This window comes from Microtus ochrogaster, unplaced genomic scaffold (genome assembly GCF_000317375.1).
Source record: "Microtus ochrogaster isolate Prairie Vole_2 unplaced genomic scaffold, MicOch1.0 UNK35, whole genome shotgun sequence".
NCBI classification, from domain to species: Eukaryota; Metazoa; Chordata; class Mammalia; order Rodentia; family Cricetidae; genus Microtus; species Microtus ochrogaster.
Genome location: NW_004949133.1, coordinates 3,784,823 through 3,794,205, shown reverse-complemented (window position 1 = coordinate 3,794,205; position 9,383 = coordinate 3,784,823). Strand labels below are relative to the sequence as shown.

Sequence of the window (9,383 nt, the reverse complement as noted above, 5' to 3'; positions counted from 1 at the left end):
AGCTTCGCATTTAACACCGGGTTTTATTTGTATTTGTTTTTGTCTTTTGGGACAGGGTTTCTGTGTGTATCTTTGGCTGTCCTGGAACTCTCCTTGTAGACCATGCTGGCCTTGCACTCACAGAGATTCGCCTGCCTTTGCCTCCCTAGTGCTGAAATTAAAGGCATGAACCACCATGCTTGGTGAACACTGGGTTTTAAATTATGTGCTCTGGGTTTCCTGTGTGCAATCAATCAATCAATCAATCAATCAATCAATCAATCAATCAATCAATCAATCAATCCCTCTAAGACTACAGGATAGGCACTTCCTGCCAGTGATTAATCTGGTTGTAAGGAGTGCTCTCCAGTTGATCCGCATGCCTGCCATCTTCCCTTGGCATGTACCCCACCTCCTAATCAGGTTCTAACCAAATCTAACCAATTTTGTTAGATATAATTCCTTTCAGCTATGCTAGGTCTCAGGTTTTTCATGTTGTGCTCCAGAACCTTAGTGTTACAATGGCAACACCTGCTGGCCAACATCCTTATTACACCATAAAAATCTCAGTAGCCACCAGAACCTGCCACCTGAACACTGGCTCTACCTGCTGATCAATCAAGATTATTACACCTACCACAGTTTTCTGAGGATTTCAATGGGCGTAAATTATTTGATAACTAAATATTAGGTTGATAAATAAATAATTTTTCTACACCAATTGTGGATGATATCATCATCCAGGAATTTAAAAACCTTTTTATTTCTACTATAGATGGAATTTTAGAAGAGATTTAGGATGTATCTGGGATGTATACATTCTTAACCATAGTTGCTATAGTCTGGAAATTCATGTTACATCCTTAAGATATGGTTTGATAAAATTTCCAGGAATGAAAAACTTACTGAAATGATATAGAATTAACAAACTGACACTGAGAAATTACCAAAAGGATTCATTCCATGGATGATAAATTAGCAGGCAAAATTTATTCCATAACACATGGAACTGTTCAGTTGGCAGAAAAAATTCATTTGTGAAATTGCTGTGGAATGTTATCAGATAGAACATTGGTTTTGGAAGGCAATTTGCAAGCCTTCCAGATACTCTCTAAGGATAAAAGGTATGATTGATGAAATTAAATCCTTAGAATCATATGTGAATGATGAAAACAAGAAGCTGAGTGATCTAATGAAATCACTGGAATCATTCTCTGTTCAGGAAGTTCAATCCTTACAGAAAGCAGTGACAAATAAATTTTGATGTTTAGAAGAACTTGTTAAAACTGATAAAAAGAGCATTGATGCTCAGCCAAAGAGATTAGGGGGGACTTAACATCACCAGTATCTCACAGAGTCAGAGAAGACTTGCCAAGACTTGTAACTTCACCTGATATAACCTATCCTGTTACATTTCTGAAAAGGCAGCAAACATTAACTATCCAGAAGGATATACAGAGTGTAAATGGGAGCATATACATATGAAAGATTTAAAAGATTTTAAGGAGGCAATAGTTTCTTATTGTACACATTCAGCGAGGCAGTTGTTAAATACATGGTCTTCAAGAAATAGGATTACACCATGTGATTGGCTTCAATTAGCCTTAGCAGTTTTATAATATGGTCCTCAGTTACAATGGAGGAGCTATTAAAGAGAGGAAGCTAAGGTCCCTGAACATCAAGGTAAAAATCAGAGAATATGAGGTTTCCCAAGATCAAATTCTTGGTGAGGGCCATTATGCTGATATAAATAGTCAAGCTACTAATAATGAACATGTTGTGTCTCTATGCCATACAGCAGCCTCAAATGCTTGGGACAGGATTCAAGAAGTAGGAAAAGAATTGAGTTGTATACTAAAGTTATACAAGGCCCACAAGAACTCTTCTGTGACATTTTACAGAGATGAACTAAAACTGTTCATATAGGGGTATCGGATCAAGAAGCTAGATAAGTACTAATAGAATCTCTGGCTTTTGAAAATGCTAACTGAGAATGCAAAAAGATACATGGGCCTTTAAAGATCAGATCAGTACCAATAGATGGGTGATTTAACACACAGCCAATGGTGAGTCTCTTGACTATAATAATGAGACCTGGGCAAGAGAGGCATTTTCAAAAGGCCTGAAGACACATCAAAATGTGAATCTTTAAATTGTGGTAGAATAGGACATCTGAGAAGAAACTGAAGACAGGGAATTCCTAGAAATAATGTTTCTTCTGGGAATGACCCAAGTAGAAGGCCCCAACCTTCTTGACTATGCAGAAAATGTGGTGAAGGTCAACATTGGGCCAACAAATGTAGATCAACAAGAGACAAACAAGGTAACTCTTCACCATCAGGAAGCTTCTTGGGAAACCTCTTACAGGCCCACAAGTTAAATGTGGTCTAGTCATTCCCAGTTAGTGTGGAGGACAATCTTCCCCAGAATAGTTAGAAAATTCAGGGTCTATTGTAAATAAACATAATGCTTGCTGGACGATAGAATAGTTTTGGAGAATGAATCAAAAATTCCAGGAGGAACTAGAACATATATACGTTTGCAGACTTCTATAAATGATCAAAGACCAAAGCTAAAATTACAAATAAATAACATTGTAATTGAGGGATTATTAGACACAGGTGAGGATGTGACTATTAATATTCCATAATCTTGGCATCTGAATTGACCTCCTCAGGTAGATGTTCAATTCGTTGGGATTGGAACCCTAACTCAGGTAAAACAAAACATGAGATGGGTTGAATGCACAGGGCTAGAAGGACAGAGAGGAAGGCTGAAGCCATCTGTGGCTAATGTAGTAGTGGTTCTATGGGGTCATGATATACTGCAGCAATGCAATACCCAGATTATTATCCTTCACATCTCTGAAACAGACCATAAACCAACTCATGTTTGTGGGAAGAATATTATAAGGCATTATTAAAAAAAAAAACAGTTTCTGACCATCGAGACTGTACAAAAACTAGGCAAACAGCTGTCAAACTCTCAGAGGTACCAATTGTCCTACCCTTAAAATGGCTTTGTATTAGACCTAGAAACTTCTTATTTAGACAAAATGGGGAACTGTTGTGAGAATTCATTCTGTCAATCGCTTTGGGGTGCCTGCCTTAGGGCATGGCCTTGTGTGCTAGTTGATGACCAATAAGCTTGAGAGGAAAGCATGCTCACTCTCTTGCTTTGGCTTGAATTTGGCATGGTCAGAGACCCAAGCAGTAGAGAGGTACATTGGATCAGAGGTGGCTTCAGCCTTACTCTTTATCTGTGAGTTTGTCCTTCTCATTGTACTCCTTAATAAGTCAGTTTTTATACCTTTTTGAGTTCATACTTCACTTATGTATAGGCAAACCACTCATACATATCAAATTAAATAAACACACCTGAAATAAGACAAAATAAAATACCACCCAAAGAAGCTAGTAACGTGGGAGCTGGAGTGATGGCCCCAAGGTTAAGACATCTTGTGCCTCTATCAAAGAAGCAAACTTCAGATCCCATCTTCGACATCAGATCCCAGTGCCCAATCAAAAGACTTTAGCTCCAATTCCCGGGGAGTCAATATCTCCTTTTGATTTGTGAAATAACTTGAATACACATGTGCTCACATACAAATAAAGTCAAGCAAATGTTTAAAAAATTCAGAATCATGCCTATAAATCTTTCCTTGATCCCAAACATATTCAGCATCCAGACATCTTGGTGCACTATTTGATATTCACCTACTCAAATGAAAACAGTGAAACTATTCAAAATGTCTTCTATCTCCATTCTCTGTATTCAACTATTAATAAATTTAAAATCTTTGGAACCCACTAGTGTTTCCTCTTCCCCCAGATTCCTATCACAGTTCATCAGGCTTCATTTGGACCATGGAAACCATTTAAATACTTATTTCCTTATGCTTAGTCTTTTCTTCATTAAAATCTGTAACCTCTACGTGTCATACCAGTGTCATCATTGACAAAAAAGGATGCTCACATTAATCTCATGTGCCTGTTAAAACATTGCAGTGGTCCTCATGACGTACAGTCCAAAAACCACTGGTGTGATGCAAAAGTTGTTTCCTGATCTAGTCCATATTAACATTTCTAAAATGACATCTTCCTGTATTTTACCACATCTTACATCCACAAATTAAAAACAGCTCACTACTCCTTCAATACAACATGCTCTCCTCCATTTCATCATTCCACATCTCAGTCCCAAGGTCCACCTTGACAAGAAGCTGCGTCATCTTGACCAGGTGAAGTACAAGTTAGTGATTAAGGAATAAATGGACACTGAGATCTTCAGGATCACCTGCCAGGAGTTCATGCTCCTCTTCTCATCGTGTTATATTGATGAGGGCTGGATTACAAAAGAGCATGCTATTTTTTTGAGACAGAGTCTTACTGTGTAGTTCTGGTTGACCTGGAATTCACTATGTATCTGTTTCACTCTTAAAGCTAAATCCTGGTGCGCTGCGGCTCGCGCTCTGAGGAGGCGGCGCTGCGCTGTGGTGCGGACCTCGGGGCGGCGTTGTCCGCGCGGCCAGATGCCCAGGAGGCTGAGGCAGGAGCATGGCAAGTTTTCGGCCAACCTGGACAACTTAACAGGACCCTGTCCAAAAAACAAAACAAGCCAGAATCTCCATAATGAATGGATCCAGTGTAGCAGGTACATCACCCAGTGTGAAATGCAAAGAGGACCAAGGGTTAAATGGACATGAGGAAAAGGAAAACCCATTTGCAGAATATATGTGGATGGAGAATGAAGAGGATTTCAATAGACAGGTGGAAGAAGAGCTGCAGGAGCAAGACTTCTTGGACCGCTGCTTCCAGGAGATGCTGGATGAAGAGGACCAGGATTGGTTCATTCCAGCACGAGACTTGCCTCAGGCTGTGGGACACTTACAGCAGCAGTTAAATGGACTATCAGTCAGTGACAGTCATGAATCTGAGGACATTTTGAGCAAAAGTAACCTGAATCCAGATGCCAAGGAGTTTATTCCAGGAGTGAAGTACTGAGCTGTTGGAAGCTTCCAGGACTTGTTTTGTCCCCGTACCTGGGGCCAGCAATGCACAAAAAGGCAGAGCTGAAGGGGGGTGGCAAGGGTGTGCAGCCAGGGCGGGTTGGGTTGGGAAGGTGGTTTAACTGGATACTGTGACTGAGTAACGAATGTGCGAGGTACTACTCTCCAAGCCCTCTGAGCATGGCTCTTCTGTTCTGCTGACTTGTTCAGAGCAGTTTCCCATTTTATTTTATTTTTTGAAGACCTCTTTGGAGTTAAGGAACTGCAGTTATTTTTTCCCTCGTTAGAAATGTTCTGTCTGCATTCAAGCAAAGTAAGCTGACCAAGGAAAGCAGTATTTAAGAACTATCTTCCCTGCTGTGTATCTACCAGGAGCAGGGCATCTGGAGAGCATAAGGAATTTACAGCTGAGTGGTAAGAGGGAAAAATAGAACAGGAGATATAAACCAGTTGCAACACTCAGCTTTCCCACCCCTGACATTTCCATGAAGTGGTGAACTAAATGGCAGATAGAGCCCTTGTCTCCTGGCCTGGCTCTGCTCTGCTAAAGAAAACATAGATTGGAAAGTTCTTAGGTGAATGTAACTGGATGGTTGCAAGTTGTACATCAGAAGAGCAGGGCTTGATGGTGGCTGTCATTTGGTTGCTGCTGGCCTGGTGTTGAGCATAGGTGTGTAGCTGCTGTCGCTCATTGTTTACAGGTAAAAGTCACATAGAGTTGCTTTGCCTTCATGATTCTCATGTGGGCTACTCCTGGCCTCTTTCCCTCACAGCTCTAAAAGACACTATTAGCCAAAGTCTGAGACGGACCTTTTGTTGGGCTAGTTGCATCTTGAATCTTCTTGGACAGTTTTGGTTTTGTTTTCCTTAGTCCCATCAATATCTGACTCTTACAGTGTCCTAATTCCCTCAAAGATTTCTGTATTTTTTTTCAAGGAAATACATTTTTCTAAACACTAGCAAGCTGCTCAGCTCAGTTTGGGTGCTTCTCCTGCCTTACAGAGTGATTCCCAGAAACTAAGCTACTGAGAAGTCCTGCCCGAGAACACAACAGAGCTCCTTGGAGCTGTTAATGGGTATTAATGCTCCCACAAACTAACTTTTTTCATTTCCTCATGGACCTAGCTAGGTGCACCCTTAGTTCTACCTGTAACTCACTAGGGTTTGGTTGATCTTCTGTCGAACTGAATTCCACTGGGAGCTGCTGCTGTGAGTAGAGGCGAAGGTGGTAATGTTGAGGGGGAAAGGACGAGTGTCCTCTCCTGTTCATACTCCCAGGACAAGGGATTTGGAAAGGCCTGAGACTGCTGTGGCTTGTGTGTGACTGTCATTGTGCTGTGCGTTAGCTCTGGAAGGATCATGTAGCTTCCAGTCTGTCAGCTTCGCATGTGGTTGTGGGCAGAGATTGGGAGGAAAGAACTGGGGTCTGAAAAGTTGAAACGTTTCCCTTTTTCATGAGCTGGTTTTCCAGCTTTCCATTTTGTCTTGGTACCAGGAATAGAACCCAGGGTCTCATTTGTGCTAGGTTAGTCCTACCCTTGAGCTGTTCTCAACCCTCCCTTGTTGACTTGTAGACAGCCCCAGCAGTTAAACACAAACTTCCCTGTTTTTCCTATTAAAGTCTCATAGGATGGCATCTTGTGACAGTGGCCTTCTCCCTAGGCCACATGAAGTGACTAGCTCAGGGAACTTGTATGGCCAGACACACATTGACTCCAAAAGCCTCTCCCTCAAGAGACTAGGAACTCCTAGTCCTCTAGGAAGACTTTATTCCTGCTCCAGCTTTTAGCTTGGCTTTCCACTTCTAATAAGGAGAAGAAGGGTAAGGGTGGGGCATAAAAAAGATTCTGCCGCAGTTTCCTCAAGGCTTTTGGAGTTCAGAATGCATCAGTATTGCAGGAAGATTCTTGAGAATCTCTATCTGCATATAGTACATCCTCCTCTGAGTACCTGGCTGGGAAGCCTGTGTAAGCCTGAGGAGTTTTTGTTCTATCTTAAAGTTTTACCCTTTGGAAGCCAAGCTGCTAGTTGTGGTCTAAAAGGCCTACCTTCCTTCCTACTTTGCTGGCTCTTTTTACTTGGATGTCAGTCTCTGTTCTTTTGTTGAGGGTGCATTTGGTTAATACTTCTAGAATGCTGTTGTGTATGCCTGGAAACAAGTGCTGGTATGTTGGGTCTACCTCAGAGGCAGCATGCCGACTCCAGGCTTGGGGTACAGCCAATGAGGCTGAGCTTAGTACATGTGGAATGACTTATTCCTATGGCCCAACTCTTCTTTCATCCAATGTTGTGAGGTAGCATAATTGTGCCCCAGACTACAGGCTCAGCCTTAGTTTGCCAACTTAGCAGAAGACTTTTGGGGTTTCGTAGGTTCCCCCTTTGGGAATCTATGCAGCAATAGAAAATGTACTTAATAGTTGCTGGTCTGGCTGGCCCCAGTCTTCTTTTATTAGTGACTAAGTTCTAATTGTGATTATTTGACTCTATAACTTTTTTCTTTTGTTGGGGGAGGGATAAGGAACTGCATAAGATATTGTAGAGGTAGGCAAAACCTAGGTACTGTATCTAAGGGTCTGGGGCTAGTTTCTGTCTATAGTGTACCTGACTTTAGGTTATCATATAAGCAAACTAGAATATAGTCTAAAGATTGATCTTTTTTTATTGAACCCAGGTTTTCACATGTGCTATGCAAGCACTACACCAAGCTGCATTCCCGACCTGTGAGAGGCTAGGTCTTGGTAGCATTTGTATTTCCAAAGTCACAAGAACTATGATTGCTTCACTAAGAGTGTAAGGCTAACCATGGCTTTAAAATAAATGTTTTTAGTGAAAAAAAAAAAAGCTAAATCCTGGGTAGAGAGCAACTCTCTAACAGTCTCAGCCCCCAATGACTTGCACACAACTTCCTGAATACAAGTGTCACCCTCATTCTTGGTGACTAAATGCTTTATCCTAAAAGCTAAGCAAACAACAACAGTATATTAGAAGTTTGTAATGTTGACCATGGTTTTCAACCACACAGGATTTCTGTATCTAGACAGAAATTCTGATCCCTGAGATGTAGCAAGGTGTAGGGAAAGGTCACACTCTCATACATGTACACACACTAATTCAACAGTCTCCCATGCTCAATATACACAGAAAACGCACAGGCAACCCCAGTCTTATTTATGAGCCTCTTTGGTCACTACACAGACTCACATGTTCAGTGTTACATCCAGTGACCTTTATCCGGCACACAAGGCATTGGATGCTCCCTCATTATTAAACACTCTGAATTGGACATATCCTGCAGTGAATTCCCCTGAAAACAAAAGACAGGAAACAGCATTCAAGGAAAGTGCTAGAAATCACTGTCAGCCCAGATTTTATGGTGTCAGGTTCAGGATATATAGTCTAAAATATCAGACCCATTGGGGAGCTTCACCTATTCTCATCCATAGACCCCCAGGAGCCAGTCCTTGAGAAAAGGTCCTCATCTGTCACAGCTTGAATGGAGAAATTTCTGATACAGCAAGGTCTCTACTGAATATCTCCAAGGACTTGTCACAGTAGTCAAGTGCATTCATTTTGGCCCTGTTTATATTTTACCTTGCTAACTTTTCTTTAAAGCCTTATATCCCAAGAATAAATAAGAAGTTCTTTGAATTATACAGCAAAAGTTTAACATTTATAAGGGTACATGACACATTTGGATTTACATTAAACAACAGAGCAGTCATCTCTCACAAATGAAATAAATACATTCCTTTCTCTTGTTCAGCCCTGTGTACACGGACCTGTTCTGTTCTTAAATAAACTTCTGACTGATAATAAGATTGCTAAGAGTAGATTCCAGAACCGTGTATCCCCAGTGCAAATGCTAACTCTCCTGCTCATGCCCTGTACTTTCAGACAAGTTCCAGGACCTTCAGTGCTTCTTTTATTTTGTTAAATGGGTTAGTGATAGTTTAGAGACCAAGGACAATCAATTGAATGAAGTGTAACAAAACACAAATATTCAGAGGGTCCAGATGGGCATTAGATACTCACTCTGGCCATCGGGGGAGTAATACGAGGCTGTCTTCTGTGCATCACCAAAGTCGTAGGTCACAGGTAATGCTGGACCAATGTCAGTCCAACACTTCCCTCCTCCATATTTCACTGGGTACTTCTACAAGGAACAAAAGAAGTCCCTGGGTAAGGACTGCAGCACTGGCATTCCCAGTAGCACTGGCCTGCACAGAGAAGCACTGCATGTGTCCAGGTAAGTGAGATTGTTTCCAAACTAGTTAGATAAGAAAGACTCCTTTCCATTGTCTTTGTCTCTCTGACATCCTTGGCCACTCCCTTCTCTTCTCTTCTCTTCTCTTCTCTTCTCTTCTCTTCTCTTCTCTTCTCTTCTCTTCTCTTCTCT

The 9,383-nt window shown here is 41.4% G+C and overlaps 2 pseudogenes; one reads left to right on the top strand and one right to left on the bottom strand.

The window, feature by feature from the left end:
- Nucleotides 1-9,383, bottom strand: part of LOC101979924 — a 15,261-nt pseudogene that overhangs the window by 1,785 nt on the left and 4,093 nt on the right.
- Nucleotides 4,437-5,193, top strand: LOC101997517 (annotated as a pseudogene).